General features: G+C 44.2%; 1 protein-coding gene across 1 annotated transcript in view; it reads right to left on the reverse strand.

Moving 5' to 3' along the window:
* LOC120401238 (centromere protein F-like) overlaps positions 1 to 17,578 on the reverse strand; it is a 115,449-nt gene that overhangs the window by 37,943 nt on the left and 59,928 nt on the right. The window lies entirely within an intron of this gene.

The raw sequence follows: 17,578 nt of genomic DNA on the forward strand, positions 1-17,578 counted from the left end.
TTTTCTTGTTGCCACGAGAACACTGATGAAGAAGCCTGATGCCGAGCAATCTCTCTGTGACTCTTAGTACTTTGAGGATGAGAATGATTTATTTTCTATTTAAAAAGAGTGGGGGAAAGCATATCTACCTTTACATAGCTGACAATTCATAAGAGAATTAATTCACTACTGTATGGTGGAAATAAGATAGGGCAATTGGTCAAGCTGTCAGTTGCAATTTTGGATAACAGAGTCCGCGACACAGATCGTCCATCAGCACAAAGTACTATATGATTTACACCAGTCTGCTTTTATACCCCCAGCAGTCAACTGACTGGAATACTTTGCTGATTAACATCACAGGCAGCTGAAGAGGGTTGGGGGAGTACTATCTGCAGTTCAGATATATCTAAGCTGGCCAGCATCTCAATGGCAAGAAGTTTGACCTGTGGTTCCTTATATTTAGTATATCAAGTTTTTTGTTTTGTTTTTTAAGAGAGGCATCCTATCAGTTAACATTGAGGTACCTTCCCTGCACATTCCTCACGATCAGATCGGTTTTGTCAAGCTAGCTGTTGACAGGCATAATATTCATTTTTGTATTTCGTTCTAGACTTACTGTGCATTAGAACGGATCCTCATTTGTGTTCTGTGGACAAATATAGCTACATTTTAGACTGTGGGCTCTAGTCATCTCCAAATGTGTGGTGATCCCATTAGCAAGAATTCTACATGTAAATCATTCCACACACAAGAGAGAGACACTCATTTATTTGCACTTACTTTTACAAAATCCCTGGACTCAAAAAACATGCTTTGGCTCTAATATCAGATATTTTTCTTTCCCTAAACCTCTGACTGCCAGAAGCCGGGACTGGATGACAGGGGAGGGATCACTCAATAAATTGCCCTGTTCTGTTCATTCCCTCTGAAGCATCTGCCACCATCCAGAAGCCAGGATAATGGGCTAGATGGACCATTGGCCCTACTGGATCAGACCATTCTGTTCTAAAAATACAAAAAAGCTGCTATTGGTACTTACTGAACTTGGTTTTCCAATATGTCTAACATTTGAATGGGGTTTTTGACTAAAGCACTAAGGGCCCCAATACTGCTCCCCAAAATTCACAAGAATGTAATCCCTGACATCAGTAGTGGAGCAGCTTCCCCCCTCCAGTAAAGCAGGGCTTCAAAACAGCCAAGCGAAGCTGACTGAGGAAGCAGCCACAGCTGTGGCCAACCCAATCAGGGCCCAGCTGGCCCTGATAAGAGGCCTGTGAGCCAGCACCTGAAGGACTCTCTCTTCAGCCCTGGAGGGAGAAGGTGAGCTGTCTGCAAGCAAGGGACCCGAAGCAGAGCAGAGCTGGGGAAAGGGCAAGGGAGCTGGGAGCTCTAGCCTTGCAACTCCCCAGGCTGCGGGTCTTGATGGAGGTCTATGGAGGTCCTGGTGCTGCAGAGGGGCAGCCCAGGAATAGGCAGAGGCAGCTGGTCCTAACCCCTGGCCAATGATGAGTGGCCATTACAGACCACGGTCTGCCCCAGTGAGTTGGGGCAAGAGGATGACTGGCAGTAGCCACTGAGGCAAGGTGGTTTTAGAGGGTTGGGAGCTCCCCTGGGAGGGGAAACCCAGAGAGAGTGGGGGTATTGCTGGGGCAGAACCCCTAGGAAAAGGGCACCGGGGTCTGGGAGGGACATGGGGCCTGAGGCTGGCGAGACATCCGCCGGCAGAGAGCGCTCCAAAGGCTGGAAAGAGACGAACAGCAGGAGGTGCCACAGCGGTGAGTCTTCGCCTCGCTACAGAGCGCTATCAGTCTTTAAAAGTGCTACAAAGGAAGCACCTACTGAAAAACAGTAATGGGAATATTCCTGGATATTTACACTGAGTTTATCATGTAAATCAACTTCTAAATTTACTAGAAAGTGATTGTACACGTATTTCATTAATTTTGTTTGTAGGTTTTCAGTACACGTTTCCTAAAAAAAGGATGTAAGCATGTTGAAGTAGTATAAATATTCTTAAGGTGGTAAAACAACTGTGCCCAAGTTGAGTAAGTTAGGTTTTTTGTTTGTTTTGCTTTTAAAACAGAAAACATAAGAGATCATTTTCAGATTTTAAATGCAAAAACATATACATTCCATATAAATTCTATCCCTCTTGATAACTAAGTCTTGATAAATTCTCAGTCGTGTGATTATTTACATGAAAACAATATGTTTAAAAAGTCCTTTTTGTGTATTCTAATTAGTACTAACTTTTCAAAAATGCTGTCAGGAAATTAACCATACCCCCTGCTTTCTCTTCTTAAATCTACACTTTAATCCCAATGGTATGAACAATGAGCACATTTAATGTTACCACTTTCCCTGAAAAATCATATGGCTAATTTTGAAGAACTGCACCTTTCTCCATGTCACACATTAAATGAGATTCTAATGCTGAGATACTCTAGCCCCATACTTTAATCTGGATATTTCTCAGCTTTTTTCTTTCTTCAACTTCTTTATTGTATTGTTCTTGGAGTTCTTCAAACTTAAAACCTACAAATTGACAGTGAATATTTGCTAATAATCTGCCTCATTTCATACATAATCTTTCCCTTTCCATTTCTTATGCCTAATATTAGACAAGGGTGATAAAAGCAACAGCCCTCATTAATCTCTAGTGATATATTAAGACAACAACTCAACGGGAGTTCTTCTAAAACCGAACCGTTCAGAGACTGAAAACTGAGATCTGGAACTCAGTGCCACAATGAAATTGCAACCACTAGACTGAGGGACCAATACCTGGGGTACAAATGTATATTGTAATATCTCCTGAATGAAGAATTTTTTCCCATCGCTCCCCTGGCATTAACATTCATTTGTAGCATGAATTAAAAATCAGGCATTAAGGTTCAAAGGAGCTCAAAAGAAAAATCAGTGGGAGTTGGACACCTAACTTCTTGCTAATGGGACTCACCACACATTTGAAAATCTCAGCCTAAAGTCACATCTTGCTTCTCTCCACTTTAACTCCTACATAACTGTAGCAGCCACTTTCTCAAGGAACACCATAGCCAGAATGCTTTGCCTCTTCCAAAAGCATCTGAAATCTCAGCTTTCAAATGAGAACAAGGACTGGGGATCTCCAACTCCAGCTAGGTAGCCAAATGCAAGTTTTTGGCAGTACCTTCTTTTGGTGTCCATGAAATCTGAGTGTTTTTGTTTTATATTGTAGAGTCTGAATTTCACAACCCTAAACTCAAGCAAATTGTGTGATGGTACCTTGTCACTGGTGTTAGGCCTAAATAAAATGTAACCCAAAGCCAGTTGTGTCAACCTGAACAAAGTCAGGCTAACACCCTAACAGAGGTTTATGGGTAATTCATAAGTGGAAAGTCCCAGGGAGTTACAGGTCTGTCTCTCACAAAGTTAAGCAACCATGAGATAAGAAAGGGACTGTATTCCTAGCATGGTTCCAAACGTACTGAGGTAGAAACAATTATTTTGAATGAAAATTTTACCTGAATATTTTGTTATAGAACATAATTAGTTAGGATGTACGTGTGTTCATGGGCGCCAACTTATATGGACTCTTGGAGCTAAAGCCCCAGGAATATTCATAATCAGGGGCTCTGCTCCACCAATATTTGGAGCTAGATTTTTCCCCCTCCCCGGAGCTTCCCTGAATGTAAAGAGAGCGCACAGCGCGTCTCTCTCTCCTTTGCTGCTGCTGCCGTAGCCTAAGGGCTGCAGCATTAGCATAAGAGGAATGCTAACTGCTGCTGAAGCACTCAGGAGGGGGAGGGGAGTGGAGGGGGCCTCCCCTCCCCTCCCCTCCCCTCTCCTCTCCTGCCCCTACCTGGAGGAGACACAAACGGGCCAGGAGACAGACATCACTCACCTTAGCAGCTGTTGGGGCTTCCGTGAGTGTTTGACCCTATGATTTTTTATTATGTTTGAGAGTTTGACCCTATGATTCCCCTGCCCCTGCCCCAGTCCCAGCCCCTACTCCTACCCCCAGTGAGGTGCAGCAGGCTGCACAGGGGAGGCAGGAAGCCACATGTGAAGGCAATGCCCCCTCCCCCAGCACCCACCAACCCACCCGCCACAGGAGGGATGGGAGAGGGAGGCTTCCTAGACCTGAGCAGCTGGGGTTTGGGTGAATTTTATGACACCCTGCTCCCCCGTCCCATAGCCAGCCACCACCCTGCCTACCCCACTTCTGCCCCATGCTGGGCAAGGGGCAGCCCCATCCACAGTGAAGTTATGGTGAGGGGCAGCAACATGGAAGGCCACCTATGCCCCCCCCCCAGTACCCATCATAGGGGAGGGGAGTGAGCTTTCTGGACCTGAGAGGGGCCCTAGGAGCATGTGCAGAGTGTGTGTGCCGTGGGGGGCAGGAGGTCCCTCCTGGAGCTTGCTGCTGCCAGTGGTGGTGATGGGGAGTCCTCTCTGGCCCTAGCCCTGGGGCAGCCTGTCTGCACCCCAAGTTCCTCATCCTCAGCCCTGCCTCACCCCAAAGCCTGCACCCCCAGCACCGAGCACGCTCCTGCACTGTGAACCTTTCATCCCCAGCCCCACCCCAGAACCCTCACCTGAGGGGAAAAACATGCAACTTAAATTTGGTGGTCAGTTTGGAGTATCATTGTATTTAGCACAATATTTGATTATTTTACACCCTTCAAAGTATGTAACTGGTCGTATACAGGTGTTTTCTCTGAATACTGCCTGTGTGCCTCAGTTTCCCCAATGCATTTCTTAAGGCTCTAGATGGTGGGATAAGGGGGTGTGATTGTTGTAAAGCCCTAGAGGGCCAGTGTGATGCTGTCTGCACAGAGAATGGCCGACACCCTGTCTCCAGGCAACTGATGGCCTGGGCCACTCTCCTGCAAGGTGCCAACTGAAGGTGTTTGGAGTATCATTGTATTTAGCACAATATTTGATTATTTTACACCCTTCAAAGTATGTAACTGGTCGTATACAGGTGTTTTCTCTGAATACTGCCTGTGTGCCTCAGTTTCCCCAATGCATTTCTTAAGGCTCTAGATGGTGGGATAAGGGGGTGTGATTGTTGTAAAGCCCTAGAGGGCCAGTGTGATGCCGTCTTCACAGAGAATGGCTGCAACCCTGCCTCCAGGCAACTGATGGCCTGGGCCACTCTCCTGCAAGGTGCCAACTGAAGGTGTTGGAGAACAAAGAGATCAGGTGGCCTCCTAATGCCTGGAAAAGAGACAAAGGCCAGAGGAGGGAGTGTCAGTGCCTGTGCAGACTTCCGGGAAGCGCATGGTGTGGAAGGGGATGCTGGGATGCTTTGGAACAACTCCATACAAAGCCAGTCAGGACTCTGGGGGAGCCTCCTCTCTTAGCATACTGTCTCCAGGGCAAGAAGCTTACACCTTCCTGGGTCTGACCTCAGAGCATTCAGCATGCCCTTCCACACCATGCACTTTCCGCAGCGAGTCTGCCCAGGCAGGTCCTGGGGCAACCAGAGGTCCCTGCACCCCAACTCCGCAGTCAGATGTGACTCTCAGCCAGACAGTAAAACAGAAGGTTTATTAGATGACAGGGATACAGTCTAAAACAGAGCTTGTAGGTACAGAAAACAGGACCCCTCAGTCAGGTCCATCTTGGGGGGTGGGGAGCCCAGACCCAAGTTCTGGGCCTCTCCCGATTTCCCCAGCCAGCTCCAAACTGACACTCCCTCATCTGGCCTCTGTGTCTCTTCCGGACAAGGAGGCCACCTGATCTCTTTGTCCCCAACACCGTCAGTTGGCACTTTGCAGGGGAAACTGAGGCACCCACACAGTATTCAGAGAAAACATTAAGAACATTCCCACTTTGTCACAACAGGTGCAACAAAATATAATACCGTATATTGAAGCAGGCAAGTGCTGCTTCTGACTTTCCACTTTTAATTGACCCTTGTAATCTTGTGGTGCTGACGCATTGTAGCTTCATTTTATATCAGCTTACAGGGTGGGGGGGGACCACCATTTTGGGCCCCACCAAAATTATTATGCGAACCTGCCGCCTATCGTGTGTTACGTCCATATTAGTATCTGCATTTGTACCTCCCCTGAATCAAGACAAAGCATAGTCTTGGACTCACAAAGTATGCTCACTTCAATTCCTACATAGTCACTCATGGGAATTAATTTTCAAATACTGGAAAATTATAGACATTAACAGATTATAAGCCAAACACATGGTCAGCTGTTTTCTTCATTCACCTTTTGTTTTCTTTTATGCTTTCAGGAATGACCTGTACTTTCACAAGAATTTACATTTTATTCAGTTGCATACTAGGGGGGGGAGTGATCATTGTGATTTTGATTTGGTGTTAAAAGAGCAGAAAAATTCTTCTGTGGGGTCCTCCTGAGTGATAAGTCTCCTGTAATCAATGTTTGCTGACTTCTCTCAAGTTCAGATTTGTTCCTGCTTAAAAGAGAATTAGAAGTACAAGGAATTAGTTACAGAAACAAATAGGGCCCAATCCGACATTTTTAAGAGCCCCCAGTGCACATCGAATGGCAATTTTGGTTGCTCAAGGAATATAAAATTAGGCATAATAAAGATATATCACTAAAAATGTGATTCTAGATGACAATACCACACCTTCAAATAAATATTGGAATCTGTACTTTCACTTCTAGTGATATTGGGTTGTTGTTTAAATTCTTTCTTCTATCAAAGAGACAATTAGCTTATATTTTATATATACACTCAAGGTTTAATATTTCAGAAAACTCATAACTTAAAGAATTATACACAAAGGACACAGAGATGAAGAGCAATTACAACCATTATCCCCTCTTAAAATCAGTCACAGCTCTGATAAGGCTCCCTCTGCTGGACATTCACAAGACTGCTGCCTTTGGGTCCCAATATGCTTGATTTGTGCTCTTAAGCTTCCCTTGACCTGAATAGGCTGCAGCAACTGCCTTTTCCCTTGGATTTGCTGGTACACTTCCAGGGCCAGGCTCCTAGTTCCACTTCCCAGTTACAGGACCACACAACCTAATTGTCTTAAGCCCCAGGCCAGCACTGACCCTGCAGACTGAAACACACCCTTTCCCAGAGCTTCTACATTGTGAGCACTCCAGGTACACAGTTCACCTCTTCAGTGATAGGTAGTAGTTGAACACAGACACACAGACTTTACAAGGGTTCCCAAAAAACACTCTGTTAGCAAGCACAAGAAGTATACAGATCTGAACAAAAAAATAATAAAACCCTCTACACAATTCCCTGCCTCAATTTCGTCACCACTCTTAGAGCATTCTTTGGTCTTAGGTCAGAGTCCTCTAGTTCAGGATTCTTCCTCTCTCTGTCCTCATGCACATGGTTTCTCCCCTGAATCATGGAGTATCTGCAGTCTTTTCTCTCCTTGCCTCCCTCCCCAGGATTCGTCAGAAACCCTCTTTTCTTATCTCCCCCTTCTTTGTCAGGTGACTCCCAATCAGCCTCATCAGCTAATGAAAGTACCTGACCACAGATTCTGTTGCTTAGTTACCATCACTCCTAGAATTTAAGTATCAGAGGGGTAGCCGTGTTATCTGGATCTATAAAAGCAGCAAAGAGTCTTGTGGCACCTTATAGACCTACAGACGTTTTGGAGCATGAGCTTTCGTGGGGGCATCCGACGAAGTGGATATTCACCCAGGAAAGCTCATGCTCCAAAACGTCTGTTAGTCTATAAGGTGCCACAAGACTCTTTGCTGCTTTTCCTAGAATTTAGATGGTGAAAAGCTAGTTTAGCCTGGATAGTAGCCCTTTCTTTGTCCCAGGGTGCTCCATTTAAATGACCATCAAAGTTTCACAGCCTATCATTGATAGCCCCAGGCCCTCACCACTTGGAATTTTAGTCCAAGATGGAGGTAAAAAAACAGAAGCTAAAAGACCCACATTCAAAATGGAGTTTGCAATCTGACACAGGGTCCCCAATATCAAACCATTTGTAAACTGTACATAGGCAGATTCTCCAAATGTTCATAATTAAATTGTTTTATTAAGATTCCATTTTATGAAGCTACTGCTATATGTACAACAATCCCCCAAAGAGTCATATAACCTCCAAACTCTTTCACTTTATCACGCTCATTAATATAATATAGAGTGTTAGGTGAAGACTTTCAAGCCTGTCTCTCTAAAAAGTTGCACGAGAAAGTGGCAGTGGTAAAAATTCTGTTGTCATGGTGACACTGCCAAAACTATTTTGGTCAAGTGCATTTTACACTCTGCCACTTCTGCTGGCATGTCGTCTGCATAGCGTTGAGATGTATTGGCAAAAATGTGCTGCACTCTGGCAAGGCATTCTAGTGCTATATTCCCAAAGACTCAGCATTCAAAGAGTCAACTGAGGATAACTGGAAAATAAATGCAGAGGCTATTCATGGAACAACCACATTTGGTGGAGTGGCAGTTTTGAGCCTGTCTAGTGGGTGGTGGGACAATCAGTGGTTCTAGAACTTTTTAGATGCAGAAGTTCATTGCTAGAGTTGCATGGTCAGCTCGGCCCGCTCCCCCAGCACAGGAACAGCAAGGTGAGAGCTGCCCTTACAGTGGGGAAACAAGTGGTGATTGCCCTATGGAATCTTACACCACCAGTTTGCTACCAATTAGTGGGGTAATCAATTTGGTGTTACAAAAAAAATCAATGGTAAGGACAGTTATCACTGAGGTATGCAAGACAATAAAGCACACCCTGCTGTATGGGGTAGTTAGGCTAGATCGTTGTGCAAAAAAAAAAATGGATTCAATAAGCTGGGTTTCTCTTAATGTGCTGGGGTAATAGGTGGGGAATATCCCCATTCTGTGCCCACCCTTCCCAGGTTCTGAGCATATTAAAAAAAGGTACCTTCAAAATGTATGCAGGCCTTGGTAGATCATAAGGGACACGCTACTGACAAACACTGGCTGGTTCAGAGAAATTCAGGACAACCACGGCTTTAGAAACACTGTGCTTTTTGACATATTGAAAGCAGACACCCCACTCCATCCAACTGGAATTAATGACATTTCTGTGCCAATCATAATTGGTGGGAAACTGCCCACCCTTAATTCTCTGGCTTAAGAAACCACATACTATCAAGCTAGACAGAAACAAGGAAAGATCTGACTCTTATCTGTGCAGCTGAAGAAGGAATGTGAAGTGGGCAGAGGTGGAAGACGACAGGATAGGTGGAGGGGTCTCATGCCAAAGCTCCATATCAACAAGTAAAACATTCTCAGTTCTTATGCACTGCACAGCATGCAGCACTCTCTGAGAGACCCTCTTGCCAGGGTGGATGAGTGAGGTGGACGGGCTGGATCTAAAATAGGCTAGCTAACAGTTGCATTGCTAACGCGGTTCAGGTAAAGGAAGTTTTAAAAGCTTACTTCATCAGTAGGTAATAGCCTAACCCTGTTTCTATGAAGCTATTAATAGAACAGGTGTAGAATTTGTGACATTAATGACTTTTCAGGCATTTGTTGTTGAAGTGTGGAAGATAACTGATGGTCATAGAAACGCTGTCACAGTACAGGTGGTGTATTTCTAGACTCAATAAAGGCTAGCACTTCTGTAATATACATGCATTGACTTTCTTTAGAGGTATAGATGCCTTTCTGGTTATATTACTTTCTAGCACTGCAATACCAAAAAGTCACAATAAAGTTGCACCAACTTTCAAGTATGTACTTTATTACCACCACGGCATGCTAGACATACCAAAAAAAAAAAAAGATAACTGATAATTGACTTTACTAGCTATATAACTTGACTAGGTACAAGTACAACATGCAGACTGGATGTCAGCGCATCACAGATGACTGTACATGTAATCAAAGTTCTTCGTTCCCTGACATGTTGTCCATGAGAGTAGAGTACAGCGGGAACTGGCACAAGGGGATGAGGTGTCTATGATCCCTGCCAACACCCCATATTTATCCATGCTTTGGAGTGGGTGAACTAATGCAGTGAGATTCTTAATCAATAATTGATCAACAATTCATTTGAGCAGCTGGATCAGCAGCAGCAGCAGCATTTCTTTTTGCATCTTTGTCCTCCCTCTACTCCTTCAGCAGCTGTTCACACCGCTGCCTTATTGCCCTTGCATTTCACTATTAGACCTGCAGAATCTCACAGAGCATGTCCTTCTCTGTGTGCGTCCTCTTGGCTCTGACAGTGACCAGACAGTTGTGCAGGTGTTAGGGAGAATCTTGAGGAGAGCCCCACTCTCAAGGTTAGTGATAAACACAGAACTGTTAGGTGGAGAGGAAGGGAGGCAGCCTTCCCTGACATAACTGTTGCAGCTACTCGGATTTTCCCACCCTGTACAGCATAACTATGTGGATTGCCTCCAAATTACTAAACCATAATGAGTGCTAGACCTTACATGGAGAGTAGATCAGGGTTTCTTAACCCAATGCCTTGGGGAGGAGGTGGGCTTCTTTCTGATATAGAAAAAGGATAGTATTTCATAAAGACAACTGCACTTGTTTCAGGAAGTCATGCTCCTTGATGATCCCAAAGTGGCAAAGAAAGAGCTGTTTAAGAGGCCTTAGTCTGGCCATGGCAGTATGCAGCCATGCTGCTTTCTGCAAGAATCCCCCTCAGAGGTCCTGGCAAAGGGGCATGGGGATGTGCCATATCACACTGGGCTGAGCAAAGCGTATCTTCAACATAATGTTTGGGCAAGTCTTACATACTACTCACTGAAAATAAGTTCTGTGAAATTGTGCCCACAAACCAGAAAGCTTTGTGTGTAAAAATTAACAGGCTGCTCTGTCTGTACCTCAAAATACTGCAAGATACTAACGGATGGAGCACCAACTGACGTGTGTTTACTTGCTTCTGTTCTCAGCCTCTGCTATTGATGCAGTAAAATCATGTTTTCAAGAGAAGTTTTTAGTACACTGATTATAATGTGGGCACTAGATCTGGATTTGGGTCCAGCGCCTGATAGAAACTAGCTGAGGGGCAGATCAATTTGGGAGGGTTGAGAATGTAAGAACCCAAACCAGAGTGTCTTTTACGGACGACTGACAAGGTGGGGAATGTGGAGTAATGGCTGAGTGTTTGCAGCCATAGTCAGAGGGTATGTGGTGGATATATGGGAAACACCACCTCACTGTCTGGCAAGAACTGACAACGTAAGCACACACATATACATTTGCCAAAAGTTAGGGCCTATCAGCAGACAATAGTTTATTTAAAGGGATATAAATCACTTTCGCCTACCATAATCTCCCGTTACCCAAGGAGGAAACATATTGGTGCATGTCACGGGTAGGTATGAAACAGCTCCTGGCTGGCACCTGCCTTGCTGTAGCCCTCCTTATTGTCTCCTTCCTGGTCAGGGCCAGATACCTCTTGCTCATCCATTGCTCCAGGGAGGGATTTCTTTCTCCTCACCAGGACAGGCAGAGTATCCACAGAGTTAAAGGGAGGAGGTAAGATCCAGAATATAGCACCCAGCTCACTATGAGAGAGGTCATGCAGGTGGCTCCAAACTTTCTCTTTTCTTCGCCTTCTGCCACCACTGCCTCAGCTCCTTTCCCTTTGTGTGGCAGTGAAACTCCTCTCTGAAGAGGCTGAGTTTTGCCACAGCCTTCAGCAAATTGCTGTAAATAGTCTTGTTCATTCAGAGGGCTGTGGCTGTGCCTGCACATGCTCCTTCCCCCACAGTACAAGGAAACTGAGCACCCCTCTCTTGGAATAGACAGCAGCATGAGACAGTGCTAGGTATCTACATTCAGTGAAAATGTAGCAGGGAACAGGAACAGATGTTGCTGTGAAGAAACATGCTGGCATATAAAAGTGAAGTAAGGACAGCTTCCAGGTCGCTGCACCCTGGACAGTGAAGTTCAAGAGTGCTACGAGCAGGGGCGGCTCTAGGTATTTTGCCGCCCCAAGCACGGCAGGCAGGCTGCCTTAGGCGGCTTGCCTGCGGGAGGTCCCCGGTCCCGTGGATTCGGATTCGGCACGCCTGCGGGAGGTCCGCCGAAGCCGTGGGACCAGCGGACCCTCCACAGGCATGCTGCTGAAGGCAACCTACCTGCCGCCCTCGCGACGACTGGCAGAGCACCCCCCGTGGCTTGCCGCCCCAGGCACGCACTTGGTGTGCTGGTGCCTGGAGCCGCCCCTGGCTACCAGACAGTCCCTCTGGAAGGGAAAGTTGCATTGTGGGATTGCAGCTGGGGGATTGCTTATACTGGTACTGGTACATGCGCATCCATGAGAACTCTACTGGCAGCAACTCTGAAAAGAGAACTAATTAATGCTGTAAAAAGCAGAAGGCTTTGTTGGACTAGAGAACATTAAAAGTGGACATACACCAAGCTCTGCTATAAAAAAAATGAAAGTTGTCTTGGCAAAATGTAAGTGTAAGCAAGGGCCTTACCTAAAAGGCCTTATCTTGAGAGGCAAAGAGTCTGTATTTTTTTCAATCCTGTTAAGCTAACAGGTTTGAAACACAACTTTTTTGCCCAGCAAAGAAAGGGCCAAATATTCACATGTGCTGAGTACCTATGAATTCCACTGGGCTTAGTGGGAGTTTCAGGTGCGCATCACATCAGATAATCAAACCACTTTATTTAGAAGCCTCACCCTTGTAGGAGCAGGATTTTATAGAGCACTAGAAGAATTAATGCATGATTTGATTTCATCCTGCTAGCCACCCTTTTTTAATAGCAGAAAGAAATGACCCTCTGGGACTATGAGATTCTGTTTTCCCATATGCATTACAAATTGGGCCTTCTTTAGCTCTTTGTTTTCAGATTTAGTTAGTAAGAGACAGGATTCTGTATTGTGTGTATGTTAAGTAGATTAGAGGAACATTGAAGGCCTGGGTCTCAGTGTAAATTGTCTTGGTTATTGATTGTAAAACTTAGCAAGGTTTAATTTGCAGTGCCTTTTTGCTGGATATAAAATACTACTGTTTGTATTCTCAATCTGTTTGTGTGAGTAAGGAATGTGTGCATCAGGAAAAGATAAGGTGTGAAGGCCATTGTTAACCAGATGGTCAAGAAAGGAGAAGCGAAGACACTTGAGATTTGTTGATGCCAAAGAACCATCAAAGCGTAGCCATGATTGAGGAAGGGCCAATTGACAACCCTGAGGTGAAGGCTGGCAGCCCTAAAGACAACTGGTTAAATGGGAACCAGGACAGGATGACCCTCTCGGAGGTGTATTGGAATGTTTACATCAAAATAAGGAGTACACCAAATAAGAAGTAACCCGGTCACAAACTGACACAGCAAAATCCATAGACTTCAAGAAAAAAACCCCTCTGAGAATAGGGTGCTTGGCCATGAGACTTTGGGGGTTCATCTTGCCACACTCCCGGAGCATCAGAATAAGTACAACAATGTGAGACTCAGGAACCTTGTTTTAGGCACCCAGGTTTGAAAATTTTGGCCACAAACTCAAACGTCTATTTAAATATGGAGTATAGTTAAAGTAAGATAAAGTGGACAAAGACAGTAATTTGAGAGTCATTTACATGTCTAAGCAAAATAATACTTACACAGGATAACAGCCACACTTAAGTTAAAGGAGAACAGTAAGGTCTCACCTTTTAAGTTTCCGATCTAGTCTTGCAATTTGTTTCTTGCTTGAAGTTAGTTGTCCTGCTTAATAATTAACTTGTGATTCTTTTACTTGAAGATCATGTAAAATTTTCTGCTCGTTTTCTCAAGATTATCACACAATTCCATCAAGCTCTGGTTTTCTCTTTTTAGTGTTGCTACTTCATTTTTTTCATTTTCAACCTAATTTGATTAATCAATTATATATAAAAAAATACCTTATTTTAAGATTTTGATCAAGCCTGGGAATACACATCTTTCTTCAGAGTGAAGAGTGGAGAGCACTTATAAAAGAAACAATTTCTGCTTGATAAAGTGGTGGTTGAATATTTTTATTCACTACATTTCAAAGCCCTGACAGCACTGGAAATTTCAGTTACACGCAAAGCTATTTTGCTATTCTACCAGTGTTCGTATCAAGGCTTCCCTGTGTAACATTTAAAATCAAAATACATAGTCCCCACAAGTCATTTAGTTTCCACCTAGGTATTAATATTAAAATGATTTCTCTAATCAGTGGTCCCACACCTGTTCTTGGAAGACTTTATTGGCTATAAAAAGCATCTATCCAGACCAGTAAAGTGCTTACAGCCCTTGCATATCATTAGAAGAGCTAAACTTAAAAGCCATATGGCTCTGATCATCATCTTGCTCCTCTCCCTTCAAATCTGTCAGTGTTAGCAACCAGTATTTCCTGAATGACTAGTGTTAGAGATCAATGCTCAAATTGCGTTTCCTCAAGATAGCAGCTGGAACAGCCATGTCTGATTTGAAGTAGGGATGCAAGATAGTAATCAGAATAATGCAATTTCAAGATCCTCTCTCTCATGATCGGTGTTGCGTTATGTAGCATTGGAAAACAGATTTGATATCCCCAGCCTTTGCAAGGTATACGTAGGGGGGGCTCTAGAAATTTGGCCACCCCAAGCAGTCATGCCTGCGGGAGGTGCTTGTCCCGCAGCTCGGGTAGACCTCCCGCAGGCATGACTGCGGAGGGTCCGCTGGTCCCGCGGCTCCAGTGGACCTCCCGCAGCTGCGGAGGGTTCGCTGGTCCCGCGGCTCCGGTGGAGCATCCGCAGGCATGCCTGCGGGAGGTCCACCCGAGCCGCGGAACCAGCGAACCGTCCGCAGTCATGCCTGCGGGAGGTCTACCCGAGCCGTGGGACCAGCGGACCCTCCGCAGTCACGCCTGCGGGAGGTCCGCTGGACCCGCGGCTCCGTTGGACCTCCTGCAGGCTTGACTGCGGATGGTCCGCCAGACCCGCCTGCCGCCCTGCCAGCAAAATACCGCCCCACGTGCGCGCTTGGCGCGCTGGGGTCTGGAGCCAGCCCTGGGTATACGGCATACATTCCTATCCCTGACAGTTTGAGATATTGGACTTGGAATCATACCAAAAAAGTACTACCAGAGCAAGAGGCCGGTGACAGTTTAAGACTGAATACACAGCAAGGCCTGGATAGTGGGCTAGTGTAATTTTCCTTCACTACTTTACACAGGTGTCAATCACTGCTCACAGAGTGAGTATTAGCATCAAAAAACCGTTAGCGAGTAGTTTACATTTTACTGGCATGTCAATTGTTTGATGGCAGCAATGACGTTATGTAGATATTAATCTTATCAGCTATAAACCTAAGTGTTATGGCTTTTCTGTGACTAAAGCCCTGATTAAATTGGAGGCTCTGTATTGAAGAGTTAGTCCTTTTAGCTCAAGCGATAAACCGTCTGTGCTACAATGACGACGGTTTGGGGTTCAAATTATGCTGATGATGCATAAATGGGGAATTATTACTGTTGTACAGACTATTTTTAAATGTTTAAGTCAAAATTTCTCGAAAAGATCTGCTCTAGGAATTATTTCTGGGAGGGTCTGTGACTTATGTTATATAAAAGATCAGAACCGATGATCACAGTGGTCCCTTCTGGCCTAAGAATCTATGAAAATAAAAGCAGCAATTTTTAATAGGCCATTACAACAGAGCGTACTCCAGTATTTTAAAACCACCACGTTCATATAGACAAGTTGGTGTAAATTCTGAATGAGCCTGTTGTTGGGTACAAAAAAGTTGAGCCAATCCTTCACAAAGTACCAATGAGTATCTGACATGAGAAGCTGGGCGCAAGCTATCAACATGACAATTTCGGTATGTTTATAAAAAATATATTTTATATGAAGTGACGAGTGTTCACAGATATCCATTTGTAGAAATAATTTGTTTTACAAAGCACCTTATACAATCAATTTATCAAAACGATTTACATAAAGGTATTTTTTTAAATTTTTTACTTTTTCCACTGTGCCTCATAAGATTAACCTTTGCACAGCATTCTAGATGCATTTTATAGGTGACTGTTTGCTATTACCGTAGCACCTAGGAGCCCTGGTCATGGACCAGCACCCCACTGTGTTAGGCGCTGTACAAATAGAATAAAAAGACGATCCCTACCCCAAAGAGCTTACAATTTAGATACAAGACAAGGAAAAAGGGGAGAGTACAAGGAAACAATGAGACAACGTTGGTCACTAGGATGGGCAGCTTGTGTACTGAGACCACTGCTTAACTGTTAAGTTTTTTGTAGGCACCACAGCAAAGGAGAGTTGTAAGGAGGGCTTTGAAAGAAGATGAGGGGACTTTGCAGATGGTTAGGGGGGGCTCTTCCCAAGCATATCTTGACAGTCAGCATGGGAGAAAACACAAAGGTACTTGTTTAAAAATTTAACAAATGGATGTGTTATGGGCCAATCAGAGGCGGGAGTTGACATTTCAATAGTGAATGAAAAAAAGGATGCCTGGGTTGGGGTAGGCCATGAAGGAGCTTTTGCAAAGCTGCCTCCAGCAATTCAAGCTGAAACTGTCTTTTCTGTCATTCTTTTTTAAGCTTGTCTAGTTGACTTTCAAGCTCTGGAATCTTCTGAAGGGCCCTTGTGGAAAGGCCTTCTTTCCATTCTTCCACAACCCAGCTCATTTTATATCTGCTTTTTTCCTTAATATAAAGTGTATATCACTGAACCTGAAACACAAGGAGAACATTACTACAACTGATTTTTAAAAGGCTTAGGATTTCAGATTTAGTTAGTAAGAGACAGGATTCTGTATTGTGTGTATGTTAAGTAGATTAGAGGAACATTGAAGGCCTGGGTCTCAGTGTAAATTGTCTTGGTTATTGATTGTAAAACTTAGCAAGGTTTAATTTGCAGTGCCTTTTTGCTGGATATAAAATACTACTGTTTGTATTCTCAATCTGTTTGTGTGAGTAAGGAATGTGTGCATCAGGAAAAGATAAGGTGTGAAGGCCATTGTTAACCAGATGGTCAAGAAAGGAGAAGCGAAGACACTTCGAGATTTGTTGATGCCAAAGAACCATCAAAGCGTAGCCATGATTGAGGAAGGGCCAATTGACAACCCTGAGGTGAAGGCTGGCAGCCCTAAAGACAACTGGTTAAATGGGAACCAGGACAGGATGACCCTCTCGGAGGTGTATTGGAATGTTTACATCAAAATAAGGAGTACACCAAATAAGAAGTAACCCGGTCACAAACTGACACAGCAAAATCCATAGACTTCAAGAAAAAAACCCCTCTGAGAATAGGGTGCTTGGCCATGAGACTTTGGGGGTTCATCTTGCCACACTCCCGGAGCATCAGAATAAGTACAACAATGTGAGACTCAGGAACCTTGTTTTAGGCACCCAGGTTTGAAAATTTTGGCCACAAACTCAAACGTCTATTTAAATATGGAGTATAGTTAAAGTAAGATAAAGTGGACAAAGACAGTAATTTGAGAGTCATTTACATGTCTAAGCAAAATAATACTTACACAGGATAACAGCCACACTTAAGTTAAAGGAGAACAGTAAGGTCTCACCTTTTAAGTTTCCGATCTAGTCTTGCAATTTGTTTCTTGCTTGAAGTTAGTTGTCCTGCTTAATAATTAACTTGTGATTCTTTTACTTGAAGATCATGTAAAATTTTCTGCTCGTTTTCTCAAGATTATCACACAATTCCATCAAGCTCTGGTTTTCTCTTTTTAGTGTTGCTACTTCATT

This window comes from Mauremys reevesii, linkage group 3 (assembly GCF_016161935.1).
Source record: "Mauremys reevesii isolate NIE-2019 linkage group 3, ASM1616193v1, whole genome shotgun sequence".
Lineage (NCBI taxonomy): Eukaryota > Metazoa > Chordata > Testudines > Geoemydidae > Mauremys > Mauremys reevesii.